This window comes from Thermobia domestica, chromosome 17 (genome assembly GCF_964235325.1).
Source record: "Thermobia domestica chromosome 17, izTheDome1.hap1.1, whole genome shotgun sequence".
Taxonomy (NCBI): Eukaryota; Metazoa; Arthropoda; class Insecta; order Zygentoma; family Lepismatidae; genus Thermobia; species Thermobia domestica.
Genome location: NC_137470.1, coordinates 48473932 through 48492128, shown reverse-complemented (window position 1 = coordinate 48492128; position 18197 = coordinate 48473932). Strand labels below are relative to the sequence as shown.

Here is an 18197-nt window from a genome sequence, read left to right as displayed (position 1 = left end):
GATCCCCCATGTCCTTCCCAAATGTCACCCCTGTTACGAAGTAAGAAAAGCGGGGACATATTTATACTGAATTTTTTTAAAGTTATTTGTATACGAATTCTGAAACAGAATGAATAATGCGTATTAATTTCTGACCATGTATCTAGCCGTTTTTTTCTTCTGAATGCAATATCTTATAGCTCTGGGTATAATAATCAGAAATATATGTATTGCATAAGAATATTATAAGCTTATGTGAGCAATGCTCATTTTCTTTATTGCACTGTGTGACATGATATTTAGAGCGTATTAATTTTACTAGACAAGAACTTTAATGTGAATACAGTCGCTAATTACGAATATTACAGATTAAAATAATAATAATGGGATTGTTTAGATGAAGGGGACCTAAACTAGGTTAAAATAGATTTAAAGGAGAAAAGAGTTGAAGTAAGAAAAGCATAATTGATCTATGACTTATTTAAGAAAGAAAAGTATTATATTTTATAGAAAAAAAGAGAAATACAAAATCCTGTAGAGACTATATACACTTACCGGAAGCGTACATAAGGAACTATGCAAATAGATAGAATAACCTAACCTAAAATAAATTAATCTAAAATAATATGAACAGAAATTAACGAAATGGTAGCATTTTTTTAAGTCATGTTGTAAGTCAATGTCTATGGAGGTAAATGTGTGTCTTTATTCTAATGAGCGTTATACATTGCTTAGTTGGAAAAGGACGTTTATTTACTTCAGAAATGTGATAATTATTTGAAATTACTTTCCATATTACTGTCATTGAAGCTTGTTTCTAAAGGATTTTAAATCAAAGTATATAAAAGAGGAATTGTTCTTGTGAAAATAAAATAAAAAATAATCGGAAAGAGTTTCAATTTATTAAGTAATAGCAGATGCGATAAGAGTTTACTGTTAGATGAACAAACTATCTTCACTTTAGAAAAAAAAAGTATGCATTTTCCATTTAGTTTATCTTGATATATTTGTCCTTCTTATGTTTATTTCAATGAATAGTAACGTTTGGTGTGTTTAGTGTGTGTTTTTGTTTTGATTCATTATTTTGATGTGACAAAGATGAGAGAGTTTCTCTTGTAGTTTTGGAAGGGAATAAAATCACATAATCAAAGTGTGCATTTAAGCTTCTATTTATGGTTAAACATGTAATTTCAAATATAAAATCACAATTGATTCACTTCTTTCTATATCTACAGACAATAATTTGAAACTTGTTTCCTATTACAACTTTCAGGGAATAATGATACATTATTTTCTTTAAAAGAATCTTAACTGCCCCATGAAGTGCTTTCTTTTATAGTTATTCACGTAAGTGTAGTAGTCTCTAAAGTGGTGATCAAGTTTACAGGCAATTGAGAGGTATTATGTTTCCTTCAAAGGAAAAATAAATGCTGACAACTGGATGATAATACGGTTCTTCTAGAACAATAAAGTACCGTAGAGTAAAATACTCTTAGTAGAATCCAGTTCAATTCTTTCGAAAAACTTAACCAAAAAGCCAAAATTTGCTTGATTCTTTTCTTTTACAGAGTAAAGAAGGTCTGGGTTTGGAAAAAAAATCATGAAGTTTAACTACTGTTTTAGGGATTGCTATGATACATTAGATTAACGTACAAATGAAGTTTCTATAAGAATTTCTAGAAGAAAGACAGTACAAAAGTAATGGTATGGTTGCTTTACACAGAATTTATCAAGATTTATTCAACTGCAGTTAAACCTATATTATTCATAGCTTAATGCTGTTAAAGTATTCCTTCCATCTTGCAAGGTAACTCGTTATCTTCACACCACACATAGATAAAAGTTAACTTATACATTTCGCGAGGAAACTCGCTTTAGTGCTTCGTTTCGTATAATATAGAAGTTACACATCGGTAAGAAACACTTAAATTCTTCATGTAATAGTAAGATTAGACTCCTTGCATGGCTATAATATTGGATGTTTAAGGTTTTGTTATTCCTCATATCGTTATAGTTCCTATTATATGACATAAAATAAATACGAATTTGTACTTCGCTAAGAAATTATTGTACTCATTAACGCATCACAATCATAAGTAACTTTTACCTTATTCCACAGTTTCTAAATACACATCTTCATATCACTACCAGGATAAAGCTCAGTCTCCAACAATTTGTTAAGCAAGTGTTACGCTTTTTTCAAAATAACAAGTCAAAAATTGATCTTGTGTTTTATTAACGCACGCTAAAATTTTCTGTAATCAGGATTAAGCAAAAGTTTTCTAAAATTTATTAGAAAGTATAATTCATAATAACTTAATCGAACAAGTGTAACTTATTTTCGCTATTATTTGGTCCTCTGACCCTTCACATAGTATTAGAATAAAAGAGGTACTGTATTTTTTACACGGTGATTACATATGTTAAGTTTTGTCGGTACTCGTGCATATAAGCTAAACGTCAAGAACACAGTTCTGATATGAACTTTACTTATTATTGTTTTCTGCAAGGCTTTGATTCATTATAAAAAAAGAGAGAAGTGTTACTTGTGCTTAATTTCGTACTTAGCTTACTGATAAGTTTCTTCACTGTTAAATACATAGTCTTATCACAAAAAAATATCCCTATATTTTTTTTCATTTTTTGATTAAATCGTCTATTTTTCAGTTTTCTCTGTTTCTGTGGCGTAGTTCGGAACATTTTTAAAGGGAAATTTTACGATCCTTTTCTTGTCGATATACTATCTAAAATATTTTCGTTTAATCTTGAAGCATATAAAAGATATTCCTGTATGATCTAGTATCCTCAACTTTGGCAGTTATTAATTTTACTTTGCCTTTGTACACAAAGTAAACCACAAACAACTATTTTGTTTACATCTTTAAATTGAAATTCTTCCTGTTTCTTCTAGTAGATATTGACTGCCGAAATAAACTATAGCATAATTAAGATCAGCCAGCTCAAGCAATTTCTTATCAATCTTTGAAATCTTTGTGCTGAAGCAACAACATCTCTATAAGATAGAATGATATTATTTGTTTACTTTACAATATATTTCTTGTTTCTGTCAATTTGTTTTATCCTAGTGATGAATAGACTCTTTATAAAGACCATTTTTTTTTTATTAATAAACGATTACATTCTCCATGCCATAATGATACATGGTGCCCATATAAAAATATCCCAGCCGGGCAACACCAGAGACAAGGAAACAATTATGCTTAACTGTCTGAGTAATTCTAGCTGACAATAGTATGCAGTTCAATGCATAGCTGTTTGGCACCTTGAGATGTCTGATTCTGTACGGTGCAGCTATGTGTTGCACGTATGCCGCCCGATATGAAGTTGTTAGCTGGGATTCCCTGTCTGTTCAGTTATGGTAAACAAGTTGAGTCCAGACGATTTGTGCTTCCTGTGGAACAACGAATTGCGACAATGGTAGAATATGTGGACGGAGCCAATTAAGAACATTCAAGAAGGCTTCACTGACAGGCACCAAGGTACAAAATCAAATGTAAAACGCTGTATTCAGAACATTTTACAAAAATGGGTATGTGACGAATGTGAGTAAGCAGGAACAAATTGTAAGAACACCGGATATTGACAGGGATATTCAGCATCAGATAACACGAAGCAACAAAGCCCTAGCCGGAAACTATCCCAGAAGATAGTTTTGCCATGAACAACGAGTCAGTGTGTAGTGAAGTTTTGAAAGTGAAACAATACGGAGCAGCATGTGTCCAAGAACGAAGGAACCGAAAGCAGTTAAACGGGCAGTATACTGCAATTTGGCTATATTATTGTGGATTAACGTTCGGATCTTGGTTTATTTTATGTCCGACGAAGCAAATATCTATTTGTTTTATTAGATGAATGCGCAGTATACGTGGCACTGGTATGCTGAAAATACAGATGTCATAAATGGAAAACTGGTGTTTGATGTGCTGTTTCAGCGACATGTGTAGTGGATCAGTTCTATTTAAATAAACAATAAATAATGAAGTTTATTATGAATTATTGCAACGAACTGAAACCACAAGAAAGACAATATTCATACTTGGAACAGATGCAGAAACATGCTACACTTCGAACAAATCTCTGGCGATGGTACGTATGAACCGTTTACAGAAGTACGGACAATAAACAAGGGATTGTGCCCGCTTTCTTCCCAGGAGATCGTGCTATGATTTGTATCTCTGGGAATACTTAAAGCAGAAGTGTCCTATATCCTGGCAAAACTGCTGCAAACCTTTACCCACACTATCCGTAGCATTACCCATGAAGAACTACAGGTGGCGTCAATCACTGCCGTAGAGTGTCTCAGCATTAACGAGGTAAGTTTCGAAATCTTGTGTAACATGCAAATAAGCCAATGTTTACATTTTCCTACTATTTTGGCCGTTATCCAATATCAGCATACCGGGCTACTTTTATGTGGCCCATGCTGTACGAAAGATTATTTTCCTGTTTTCTAAGTGATTCTTGTATTCTTAACATTGCAGTGGCAAAAACTTTATCGTGTAGTTTACTAAGGCGCACATAAAATTTACATTACAAGAAAACGGTAAGTAAGAATCAGGGACTGAGTTGGAGGCATTTCATCTGACTTCTTATTTTTGATCGAAGCTACTTCAAAGACATTTTTTCAGCTGGCTCTTCTTTTTCAGTATCCATACATGAAATTACTTCGCGACTAATATTTAGAGAGACCGATATTCTGCTGAAACATAAAATGATTCAATGATCTCCATATCCTTTAACAAATCCTGTTGTATGTTGGACAGTTAGATTCTGCATTAGTACTATCCTGATCTACAAGAATCGTGACTCTTGCATTGTACAAATTCTTTGAGACACGTTGATCTTCACTCTCACTCACACCAGATTTGGGTTTCTGTTCTTCATCTAGCTTCGTGAGGTAGTTAAAGAGTTCCTTAAATTAAACAGAACTAAATTAGGGAGTTGGATTAGAAAATTCGATTAGAGCGTTGAAACCAATTCTCTGATCAAGCAGAAGGGAAAGTAGATGGATAACAGCTAGAGAGGAAGTTTAACCTAAAATGAGGGAGGGGCGAATATTACTAATGATGGTTAATTTTAAAAAGAAATAGAGGGAGGTTTATAATGATAGCTGGTGAAGAAAGAAGATCAGAGTTGTAACGTTCTCTTTAGGATATACTCTACCATAGTGTTCGTAAGCCTAATCATAATAAATAATTAAAACTCCTATACAGCTCCTAACATTCAGAATTCCTTTATTTCTTTTATCTCTATTTTCACTTCTTTATTGTTACACCCCAAAACATTTGTCACATAATCTCAACTGTTTAATAAATACCCCGTGAGTGAGTTGTCTTGGGATTGACCCGTTTCCTCCCTATTTAGCCTTTCCACCATTATCATCTTTCTCATCGTCGCCGCCTCTTTTAGAATTTGTAAATAATTATATGACTTAACCTCAAAAGAAACGCCTACATACTTTTTTGACAACTTACCATAAACTACAACTTGCCTCTTCTGATTCAGTAAACTGACTCCTACAAAGAGAGAAAAAAATATTATTCCGTCTTAACAACATTGGCATTAGCTTATCTATTTACACGAAAAATAATTAGCTACTTTCAATTCTCAACTGTTAGAACGCAAAATAAACAAGAAGAATAAATATTATAATTACCGTAAGAAATTAAGAAATTTCAACTTAAATGTTTTAACGAAGAGATCAAAGGGAAACATGGAAGTTACTGAATTTGAGCTTGCGTGGTGGGAAAATAGTTATGATGCTAATACTGACGATAATATCTAACTATTGGACTATGTTCTTATGCTCTTATAGTTGATGCTGAAATATATTTGGTTTCCCATTTTCGTTTTATCTGCCAAGTTAAAGGATTAATTTAATATTGATAGAAGATATACAAAGAACTTAATCCCCACTTCCTAGATTTTATTATACGTTGTAAAGCTTTTAAGTTCTAATTATTGTCTGTGCAAGGAAATACTAAGATTATATACCATATATATGTCGGAGACAACTGAAATTGCGTATTGGATTCACTCGAGTAGACGGTTCTACCAAGTAGAAAATATATAGTGAAAATACGATGTGAAACATTTTTTGTGAATTAATGATAGTGTAAATGTAAGCATTCTGTCAGCGCACATATATTGAAATGAATTTTGAGTGAAAGCGAAAATATTTTATGTGCAAGTATGCTCTTCCACTAATCTCGTTTATGGATATACCCCCGTCGCTGATGCGCCTGCTCCCTACGGACGCATCCCTCGCTACCGCTGCCCCATGCTGCACTACTTCCCTGAGTCGGTTAGATAGCATTCGCGCTTTTTAGAGACCAACTAGTACTAGTTGGTTCGTGTTTTATTCACTGTAGTTTTCATGCCATACATTCACGCTGTATTTATACTGAGCCGTGGCCCCGCGTGGCATAGTCACTAACGTTCTCGCCTTTGGTGCGAGCGGTCCCGGTGGGGACCCTCGGTCGAAAAAGTGTAACAACGTTTGCAGGTCAGCCATCTTGAGTGAGTTTTTTTTTCTGGTTTGCTAGCTTGCTGTTTCTTCTTTTTCCTATTTTCTTCATGATCTGTAGTCCTTCATTATCTTCCTTTAGTACGTCTTCATCCTTTTTCCCTTCGGTCCATGGTATGCGCAGCATTCTGCGCCAACACCACATTTCAAATGCTTCAAGCTTGGGTATTTCAGTTTTTTCCCAATGTCCATATCTCTGATCCCTACAGAGCCATGCTCCATACCATTGTCTTAATAAATTGTTTACGAATATCCAACGACACATTTCTTGATGTTAGCAGTCCTTTCTTCCTATTGAATGCTTGTTTAGCCTGCGCTATTCTGGATCTTACGTCCTTTTTACTTCTTCCTTCCAAGGGTATTAGGCTTCCAAAACTGGGGAACGTCTTAACATCTTCGATTTTCTCTCCATCTAGCCATACGTTTGATCTACTGAATGGGTCCTAGTAGATCAAATTATGATATGAAACTCATGTCCGGAAACGTACCTCTTTTCAGTACTACACAGATGATAAGATCACATAATGTTAATCTTCCACTATATTGTTTTTGTACAACACAGATGGCCAGAGCACAGAATTACACCTATCACACTTTATCTGCGTTCCTATAAGAGCATCTTGATATTTTGCCCTGAAGTTCGTTGCAAGCAGTGTGACTTCGAAGAAAGTTTGCATGCGATGCATAAAAACACCCTTTTGTGCTAAATCGTATCATCTATCTTTAGAATTAGCACAATAAGACCTCCCTCTGACACTCCACGGGTCTCATAAACATGATACTTAATGTAGCCCCGTACGAAAAAGTAGAGTGGCCGTGCTGACCAAGGAGTTGGCCCGCCATGACGATCCCTTTGTGTTATTGAGATAATGTCGAACTTGCTAGGAAAAGTGTGCTGGTGCCTCATCATGATGAAACAAAGGGTTCAGGGAACGTGCAACGGGACATTATTCAAGAAATTGGCCAACGCCTCTTGCAGGATAGTCAAGTACCTTGCACCTGTTAGGCAGTCCGGAAGAAAGTACAGTCCAATCAGACGACCATTGATATTAACAGCTCATACATTAATGCAAATCATTGTTGAGATCCGTGAGACTCTATGGTACGTGGATTTTCATTATTTTTAAATGTGGCCGTTCCTACTGCTGTAAACACTGTCCCTTAAAAAAACGTGCTTTATACGTAAATAGCACAAGCCAAAGAAAAAAAACTCGAAAACATTCACACAACGGTGTAGAAACCATGCATAGTAATTGATACACGGGGCACAATCTAAAGGAGAGTACCATCTGGGATTGGTATGGGTGAAGCTGATGGTTATGCAGAATAAACAAAACGCGATTCTAAAATAGATGAATTGTCGTTAGTGATTTTGTACTCGTAGACGATTTCTCTTTAGTTCGATGCAAGAACTTTTCTTCAACTTAGTAGGCTGCGTTGACTCAATGGTAGAGTGTTCACCTTTGATGACTGGGGTCCCTGGCTCTATCGTAGCTGACACCAAGTTGCCTTTGTGGTGGAGAAAAATCGGCTGGTGTGAATTGTCTCGAAGTTCTTCCCTTTCCTCCTATTTCTCTCCTTCCACTGTTTAATTCATTATAATTAAAACTATTTCCTTTAGCACACTCTGTTCAATTTGAAATTTCCTCGCAGAGTTACTCTAATTAGGCAGAAAACGGTATATGATGGAATGATACGATAGAGTAACACACATACAAATCAAGCACAGGTCAACCATTATTTCCTGCTTCGGCATAAATTAACATGTCATTGTCCTCTGAAAATCTGTATCCAACCATTTTGTACTGTGCTGTCCTCCACTACGACTAAATGAGCCTGACGTAAGAGTCGAGACCCAAAATGGTACACAACGAATTGTCTTCCGCCACGAATCACAAGCAAGTTACTTAAAGGTCCAAGCACGTTGAATTGTTCAGAGATGGCGTTCGAAGCAGTACACATGACGCCAGGTGCAGGAATATGTGGTCCTCTGTCAATGTGTGTTGTCTGACACTGAAGATGTTACATTATGTGATCTTCTTATCTGTGTAGTACTTAAACGGTGTGTTTCCTGGCATCGGTTCCTTATTAAAACTTGCTCCACTAGACTTGTTTTGCACCCCTCGAAATGAGCAATAGGAATTCTGAATTACTCTGTATACCTAAGTTGTTGATTTATTGGCTATCAACATCACTTTACAAAATTCAGGATAAAAGCTACTACTTAATTACTATCCAAAGTACCTCCACAGGGAAAAGAACCTTACACCACACACAGAAATCATTGTATTAACGACTCTGGATGTAAATCTCTTTACAACATTCGAGATAAAACTTACTACATACTGCATAACGAAGTCTATACCACGTATACGGCAATACAGTTCGTTAATCATTGGACAACGAAGGACCACTTTCTATTGAATGTTCTGTCCATCATATTGCATTAACGACTATAACTAAATCTATAGAGTAATCTACTGGAAAGATTTGTCGCCACAGAAATCAGCAATTATCATTGGCTGTGCTGTATTGTTGAATTTCAATCAGGATTGTCTTTTTTATTCCATCTATTTCTATTATTTTTTTTCGAGTCATGCGCTATCACTATCATCTCAACTATGACTTTCTGTACCACGTTTGTATTTATTGTACAAACGTCATGTCTTTTTATTCTTAAACGTCTCAATCCTATTACCCACATATGGTGGTATCTCTCAATATCTTACCATATAACTTCCTTTATTCACCATTTGCTTTATCTAATTGTGAATAAGGTATTTCCAGCAAAATCATTTTGGGAAAAGCTCTTACGGATTAGCTGGTCACTGCAGAAGAGATATAATGTAAAACTTCGAAACAACTAGAATTCACTGAATATTGTGTGCATAATACAATCAAAATATGTATTTAATTTTAATATTCTGCTTACAAGATGTATATTTATTGAGAAGTTTACACAATTAACGTTTATACTATTTTACCACTCAATATATAAATCTAGAAGATAGGAATACAAATAACCAATAATAAGTAATTTATAAAATAGTACATCTATATTTGCAGGTTCTATTTCACATTCGTGTTACAGGTAAATAATGGTCCATTCACGACGCATGATGTGTGTTATATCTCCTGTAGAGGATTATTTTGTTCTGCATCTCCACGAATACTGCTTCCATGAGTACAAACTTTCATATCCTGCTGGGATACGGCCGAGAATAAATAATTTTTGAACCTTTTTTGTTGCACAAGCACTCACGCGTTTCAATACGTCAGTTCGAAATTAAATGACCTCTTCCTATATATTTGTGTGTGCGTGTGTTTGTTAGAGTGGACATTAGGGGTCAATATTTTGTAATATGAATGATCTTTTAAAGCAGCATTGATAAATATGCTTGCTTCCTTCACAGAAGAGCAATCACTAGTTGTTAAAGTGGTTTAAGCAATTTATTTTTTCATAACATGCTATTAAGGAAAACATTATTTTGTTAATGCTGGTTAATGATTTAACGATTTAATATTCAAGGATAAAAATATGCTCTGTAAATGCCAAGTGAAAACAATGAAGACTCATATATTTCGGCCACATGAAATGCTACTTTCTGTGAATGTAATAATAACAATGTAATACGAAAAGTTAATGAAATTTGTTTCAATTAGTGGTCAGAACTATTGCTAAAAAATAACTTGATCGTTTCCGAAAAATTCCAAATAATCTTTCAGTTTAACTTCCCATGATTATGCCCTTTCGGCTAACGGAGACGGATGATTCAGTCAACAATGAAAGAATTGGTGGAGTAAGAATATAGAAGGAAATGGGAATACCCAATACAATCTAAGGGCATGATCTTGTCTACCACAAACTTACTTGGCCGGCTATCAAGCCAGTGACCCCACACACCAGAGGTAAGCCCTCTACCACATTTTTTAAAAGTTAGCTGATTCACCGAACGTGCCTCAGTAACTTGTCTCTATTTTCTACTCATTTTTACAGTTATTTCCAGTAACCTTGAACGACAGGAACACGAACACAGACATTTATTTATATATTTATTTAGAAAACAACAAAACAACAGACTTAACGGCTAATTATAGTGTCGTATAATACATACATAGACATATATACATTTATCCGTACAATTAATCAATTCACTTTGAGTGTCAGGTACTCGGTGATAATCCAGTTTCTAAATACATATTCTGACATACTGAATATATCTAAAACATTAGTTTTATGACTTAATTCATTGTAAAAGTCACACATTCTCCACAGCGGAGATTTACTGAGAATATTTGTTCGTGCCCTTCCACAGAAAAATGTACCAGTATTCCCTGGTCTTGTTCTGCCTGTTGGAACGCTCAGATATACTTTCATGAGTAGCTCTGGACGTATGCCACTCTACACAGTTTATGCTCTGTGTATTGGCTCGTGTATATATTGATCAATTTTAGTCACTACTGTAAGAATTTCTAGTAGCAGGATCATATTCAGTATTCGAAATATCCCGAAAGGACTAGGATTAGAAATTAGATTTTTGGGCTGTCGGCATCTAGGGCCATTTAGTCCGTCACGTATATCGTTGTCAAAATCACGAAAGGGCGTAACTCAAAAATTGCCATTTTGAGATAAGTTCATAGGAGCATGGGCAATGATGGTATCTTTTTGCTCTCAAATCGGTATGGCTCAATTCCCATTAGTGTAAAAATTATAAGTATAAAACAGAAAGATGTATCTCATAAATAGGTCAGTCTTCAGGTCACAAAGATGCGTAAATTAAGTAACACCTATTTGTGACTGTGATTTTACCCCAAGACATTGTAAGTTGATTTACGCCTGTCGGATTTTTAATTTTTTTCATCAATAAAGAGCTTTAAGTTTGTTTGCCGGTACCAGGACAAAGAAAGGCTTCCTTACTCAACAATAGACTTTTTCTGTATGTGTACATCTTGGTTCAAACCACCTTGCATGAAATTGTTCGAAACTTTGCGCACTAAGTTGTTGGCAGCCCTCTTTCAAGATTGCCGTGATTAATCCAATGTTGGTAGTTCATTTGAAATGTTAAGATGGATGTTCTAGTGCAATGGAATGACGGATCAAAAATTTCGTTCATTCTTTAGAACTACGTTGGTGGACAAATAAAACTAGTTTCACAACTGGATCATTAGTTAAAATGGTATTATGGCCATGTATTGAACACTGCTAGTACCACAAATTTTTTGCAATAGTCATGTGAGCTAGAATGCCAAGATGCTTTAAGTTCGTGGTAATCTGCAGATGATCTTCCATTGATTCCAAACAAAGCTCTCTATTGTAGTGATGTTGAGCCTTCACATATCCAGAAAAGGATGAGAAAAGCCGAACGGGATGTTCAAAACTCTGTCCGTTATTCGCTACTTCAAATCTGAGTCTCAGTTAACTGCCAGTTCAAGGAGTTGACACAACCTTAGAAATTCAACAAAAGAACCTCTACAGAGAAGAAATAAGAAGCCATGAATATAGCTGGTTTGAAACTATTGGTGTTGAAGATGAAGATCCACCTTACATGGTAACTTGTAGTGCAAAAATGTGCGATGAAAATGCTGTTAGCACCTACGATCAATGTTAAAAAAAACAGTTGCTGCCTACAGTTGCAGGAAAGCAGTACCTTCACTTTAATCAATCACCTATGAAGCTCACAATAAAAATCCAAGGAAAACCTGGAAACGTACCAAAGAAGAGCACAGAATCATTAGGATCACTTCTTCTGAAGTATCATCTGTTAAAATATAGAACGAATATTTCGTTGAAAATTCACCCCGAGAAAAATGTAATTCATTCTTCAGAAGTACGTTGTGTGGACAAATAAAACTAGTGTGACAACTAAACAAGAAGAGAATAAATAAGGAATTAATTGCTAAGCAATTTCATTTAACTGGGAAACCATACATAAAGTTAATACAATGAATTTAGTGCCACATAGTTGGTAATCGATGCATTGGAACATTTTACCATAGAGGTGGGAGAAGATGTTCTGCTTTCAGTGATGACGAAACGGAGGAAATACATCATTTTAGGGTCTGAGGAATCTCCAACTTCAAACGAAATACATCACTAGACGTTTTTTCTTCTAATCTCAAACAGAAGACAGCAAAACATGAAACATAATGACAAATTAAAAAGTAATCGCCTTTAATTTCTCGTTTTATGATCATATGCGGTAGACAAAATTAAAATCCAATTGTCGCTTGAATATTTCTCTACGCATTGCAAAACTTCACCAATGTGAAGGAAATTACTCTTCATTTTTGGGGGCGTTCCATGGACAGAACGAGAGAGATTCTGCACACAGTGCTATTTTAACGGCTAATAAAAAATCGGGCGATCTCTCTGTACCTTCACAGCTTGTCCTTATCTTTAGACTGTCTACACGTAAACTGTAATACAATGTTAAATCTCTAGAGTATAATAATTTCATGGACTTCAAGCGCTTGTCCGAAGACATGTAAATCCTAAAGAGTAGGAAATACGACGAACAACAGACGTCAACTGGTCTAAAATGGCGGAATTTCATTTTCGAAAGAAAGAACCTGACAGAATAATTTTCAGGAGCAGTCCAATGCAGGAGTCTTCCAGAAGGATTACTTTGAAACACAGACAGGTTTCAGATCAAGACAGTAACATCTACCTTTAACATCTTAATAATGAAGCTCCAAAGACATCAGAAGCAAACTACCAAGACTTACTCTCACTGTGCTCGGGTTGAGTGCATATTATCACGTAACTAGAATTTGTAGCATTTTACCTTTTTCTTAATCATTAGAAAATTAGTTGGAAATATTATCGAGTTTATATATATATATATATATATATATATATATATATATATATATATATATATATATATATATATATATATATATATATATATATATATATATATTATAAATCATAACACATTGAGATACTTTCTTCCGTAATATCAGAGTATAACTGTTTTTATTTGCATAAGTATATAGCTAAAACAAATTTTCTTTCCGTGTTCAGTGTTTGTAATAAGAAGCATTATCAAAACTGTACTTTTGACTTTCTATAGTGAAATTATAGATCACCGTAATAATAATAATAATAATAATAATAATAATAATAATAATAATAATAATAATAATAATAATAATAATAATAATAATAATAATAATAATAATAATAATGATAATAATAATAATAATATGAAATTTTGTGGTGTAAAAACACCGCATATATGTGGCTTTTCATTGGATACTCCCCTATCTTTCCACTGTGTTCATGCCACAAATCATCTCATTATCCTTCCAGCCTGACAGAAGTTCTAATGGCTTTAAAAGAATAAATTCTAAAATAAAAAAAAAAAAAGATCTGAAATAAAAGTTGGTGTTGATTTCTATAAGCAAAGTTAGATAATTACATGAATATTTGTGTATTCTTCATTATTTTACGCTACATACACCACTCAAATTAGGTATATGCTGTCTCGTAAGTAAATGTATTATATTGAAGCTCCGTGCATTACTTAGGTGTAACTTGATAATACGTTAACTGAGTTCGGATTACAAAAGAGCGTATCTGAAATTACCGTTATTTTTTTCAAGAGTGTCACAGTTATAATCACAACGTATATTGCGGTACTTAGAGGATCATTTCTTAAGTGTCCAAGCCAATTTTGGACTAAAAAAGTGTCATGAATAACTAATGAGAAACTTTTGAATCACCGCAAAAACTTTCTCGTGCACCACTGAAAAAGTGCTAAAACTGAGTTACACCCTTTCGTGATCTTGAGGACGATATGAGGAATGACGTCCCTCGGCGATCACACTATCCGGTAAAAGGGAAGTTGAGTTGAATTGAGTTTGAGTTTAATGTCTCGTTCAGCAGCGAGGCTATATGAGACGTGGACCTACTGATTAAGGTGGAATCTGAACCACGCCCCGATGAAAGGTAAGGAAGAAGGGATTGGGGAAGGAAGGAAGCGGCCTGAGAATATCATGTTAGGTACCATCCTGGCATTTGCCTATTGTGAATTAGGGAAAACGAGGAAAAACCTCACTCAAGATGGCTGGCCGACTTTTTCGATCGAGTGTCCCCACCGGAAATTGAACCTGAAATATCCCGAAAGGGATATCCCTTTAGAAGATGTGTGAATTTACTATTTCTTTCATTTATCAATGGTGTCTATAAAAATTGCTGTTCGAAAAGGAGATTGATAATTTTTCGTGAAAGGGAAATGCCAAATCTAGGAGATAGTGGGTACTAAAATGGTGATATTAAAATTAATACATTTCTCCAAAATTAGTTGTAGAGGCAACTTCCGTCACTTCACTCAATCCGCAATTGTCTTTTTGTCTGTTATGTGCTAACTTCCGTAAAATATGGTAGACTTGAATGATTTTAACATGTTGCATCAGTCCATTCCCCAATATTCTAAAATTTATGCAGTGATTCTTAAACGCGCTCAGTCGTTTAAACGTTAAAATGACCCTTTCTTAAAAATAACTCTTTAATAGGAATCTCAAATTAACACCTAAGTTCTGAAACATATCTTTATACTATGAAAGTCACCTTATAGAATTTTCAAATGTATTTTATAACTAACTGTGAGTGTTTATAGTACATTGATAACATCTATGCACAATGATGAATATTTCAATATGAAAGTACACTCTACTGTTCTGGTAAGTACCTACTTTTAAAAGGATTTCAATTAAGACAATTGATATTTGTTTTTGTATGGCAGAATAATATTTTGATTTATCAAAAAATATTCAATTTAGTGAGCTTATTCATTTACAAAAATAACTGAATAAAAAGGAAAATCTAATATTTTATTGAAGTTCTTTTACTGTTGTTTAATGCGGGGGAATATCAGTAAAAGTCATTGTTTTTTTGAATACCAATACAAAATGAATTGCTTTTGCATAGCCTAGTTTTCATCTGTCAACATTGCACATTTTTTGTTTAAATCGTATCCCGAAACCATTTAAAACTTTTCTGCTTGTGAGGTCGAATAATCAATTTTAAATTTATAAACTTTGTTATAATTTCCTCCTTTTTAATGAATTACAGTTGTAATAACCAGATGAAAACTTTAAACTTTGTGGTTCTCTTGGAGAACGATTAAATTTTATTTAGCCATTTTTCTTTCTTTTCAATATATATAGCCTGTGCTCTGCTTTAAACGTTGTGGTCTTTCAACATTTCTGAATAGAATGAAGTCAATGTATTTTATTCATTTTTTATTATATGCCATCACTCTTATAGTTAGTTTCTAGAATATTATGACAACAGAAGGATAATTATATGAACAGGGTTGGTTTGTGTTAGCTTTGTTTTGAAAATACGAAATATCTGAAGGAACTATTACTCAAATTCAATTTTATTTTGACAATAATATTTGTGAGGACAATAATAATAATAATAATAATAATAATAATAATAATAATAATAATAATAATAATAATAATAATAATAATTATTATTATTATTATTATTATTATTATTATTATTATTATTATTATTATTATTATTTCTGTTCCTCGGATAGCACAATGGCAAATATACAAGACTTTATTATTAAAAAATAAATACGTATTTTATACAGCATAGGCGTTTACCATAAAATATAAATACGTATTGCATACATCATGTGTTTTATCATTAAAATATGAATACGTATTGCATACATCATAGCCTTTTATCATTAAAATATAAATACGATTTGTATACAGCATAGACTTTTATCATTAAAGTATAAACACGTATTTTATACAGCATAGCTTTTATCTTAAAAAATATAAATACGTATTCTATACAGCATATCGTTTTATCATTAAAAAAGAAACACGTATTGCATACAGCATAGCCTTTTATCAATGACATATATATACGTATTACATACAGAGAGCCTTTTATCATTAAAATATAAATACGACCTGTATACAGCATAGCTTTTATCATTAACATATAAATACGTATTGCATACAGCATAGCCTTTTATCACTAAAATATAAATACTTATTATACACAGCATATCGTTTTATCATTAAAATATAATCATGTATCATACACAGCATAACCTATGATATGAAACAATAGAACAATAATAAATCTTTTGGTTTAAATAATCATTCTTCGTCATATTATTACAAAATATTTTATAGGCTCAAAATCGAGACATCGCCCATACTACTGCACATAATATTCGTCTACTCAAATGGTATGATTGCGTGCTGTTTAAAGTAGAAGTCTTAGATTAGATTAAAAAAGTTGGCCATTCTTCTGTAATTTAGAGATTTACGATTCAAGGAAACAATTATAATTATTGATCCACTTCTTATATTACACGTTTGTATCATCATGCCAATATTATATAAGCAGTATTCACTTCGATTTCTACTGCCAGTATTTTCTGAATAAAATCTTTATTAATACTTTTTGCCCTTTCATGTTATGCTGTAGTTCACTAATAACATGATATACAGTATTTTTAACATATTTAATTTTCTTTACCAATGTTGAACATATGATATTTCAAATAACTGCACAAAACTCAAGTTTCGAACTTGCAAGCGTCTGATGAACTAGTATTTTTTTTAATTCAGACCATTGTTTAAGTATGAACCATAGTATTCTTCTCTTCCGGAGTCCTGCACTGTAACGTTAATATGATTACATTTCTATCAAACGCTCTTTCTAAATCTTTTAGTTTGTTCATCTTTCTGCAATGCTATCCCATTTGCAACACATTTGCTAACTTACTATTGCATTTTGTTAGTATTTGAAATGTATTTTCTCACAATTTAGCTTTAATAAGATGTATAATAATAATAGTAATAATAATAATAATAATATTAATAATAATAATAATAATAATAATAATAATAATAATAATAATAATAATAATAATAATAATAATAATAATAATAATAATAATGCAAATTATGCGGGGAATATTTTTTGTCCTTTTTAATGTCCAATACAGAAAATATAGTCAACATATTTGGAAATTGCAAATGAACTGAAACTAGATTTCTTATTAACTTAATGTTTCTTGGAACGATAACAAATCCGATTAGGTGTCATTAGTTGTGGTATATACTCAGCTCATTAATTACCATTGCTACGGATGTACAGGGATGAATATATTGTTTATTTTCGGGATGGCAGATGTCTCTAGAAAGCCGATTGTTTGGGTTTTTCTTCGAAGCATTGTTAAGTATTGTATTTTTGTATTACAGTGCGATTACCTCTTAGATCAAAGAAACACCAGATCAAAATTATCGTTGTATTTTCTCTCCTTTTCTCGCTTTCCAAAACGCTGTAATTAGTAAGAAAGCTAGTGTGATTTAATGAGAGGTTATTTAGTTATGGTGGCTCATTCTCGTTTCTCTGCGATCTTGTATCTTAACTTTACCTTTGCGTTCTAAAAGAAACTCTTTTACCTTATGAGTAATTGATGAAAATATGCTTTGAAGTTACTTGACAAATTTTCTACCAACTTCGAAAATGTTAATTTTCTTGTCAGAAGCCTGCATTTTTCAGGACGTTCAGCAATTACGCATTTATTCATTAAATTCGCAGTTATTGTCCGTAATATGGGTGCTTCCATTTTATTTGAAATACTTTTATATAGTAATGTTTTGCTTGCATTTTATATCA

The 18197-nt window shown here is 33.2% G+C and overlaps 1 long non-coding RNA gene across 1 annotated transcript in view; it reads right to left on the bottom strand.

Annotated features, from left to right (window-relative positions):
- LOC145673924 (uncharacterized) overlaps positions 1 to 18197 on the bottom strand; it is a 184683-nt gene that overhangs the window by 18747 nt on the left and 147739 nt on the right. Inside the window, exon 3 of the long non-coding RNA XR_014128863.1 lies at positions 5475 to 5516. This is a non-coding gene — a long non-coding RNA (uncharacterized LOC145673924). The remainder of the gene's footprint in view (positions 1 to 5474; positions 5517 to 18197) is intronic.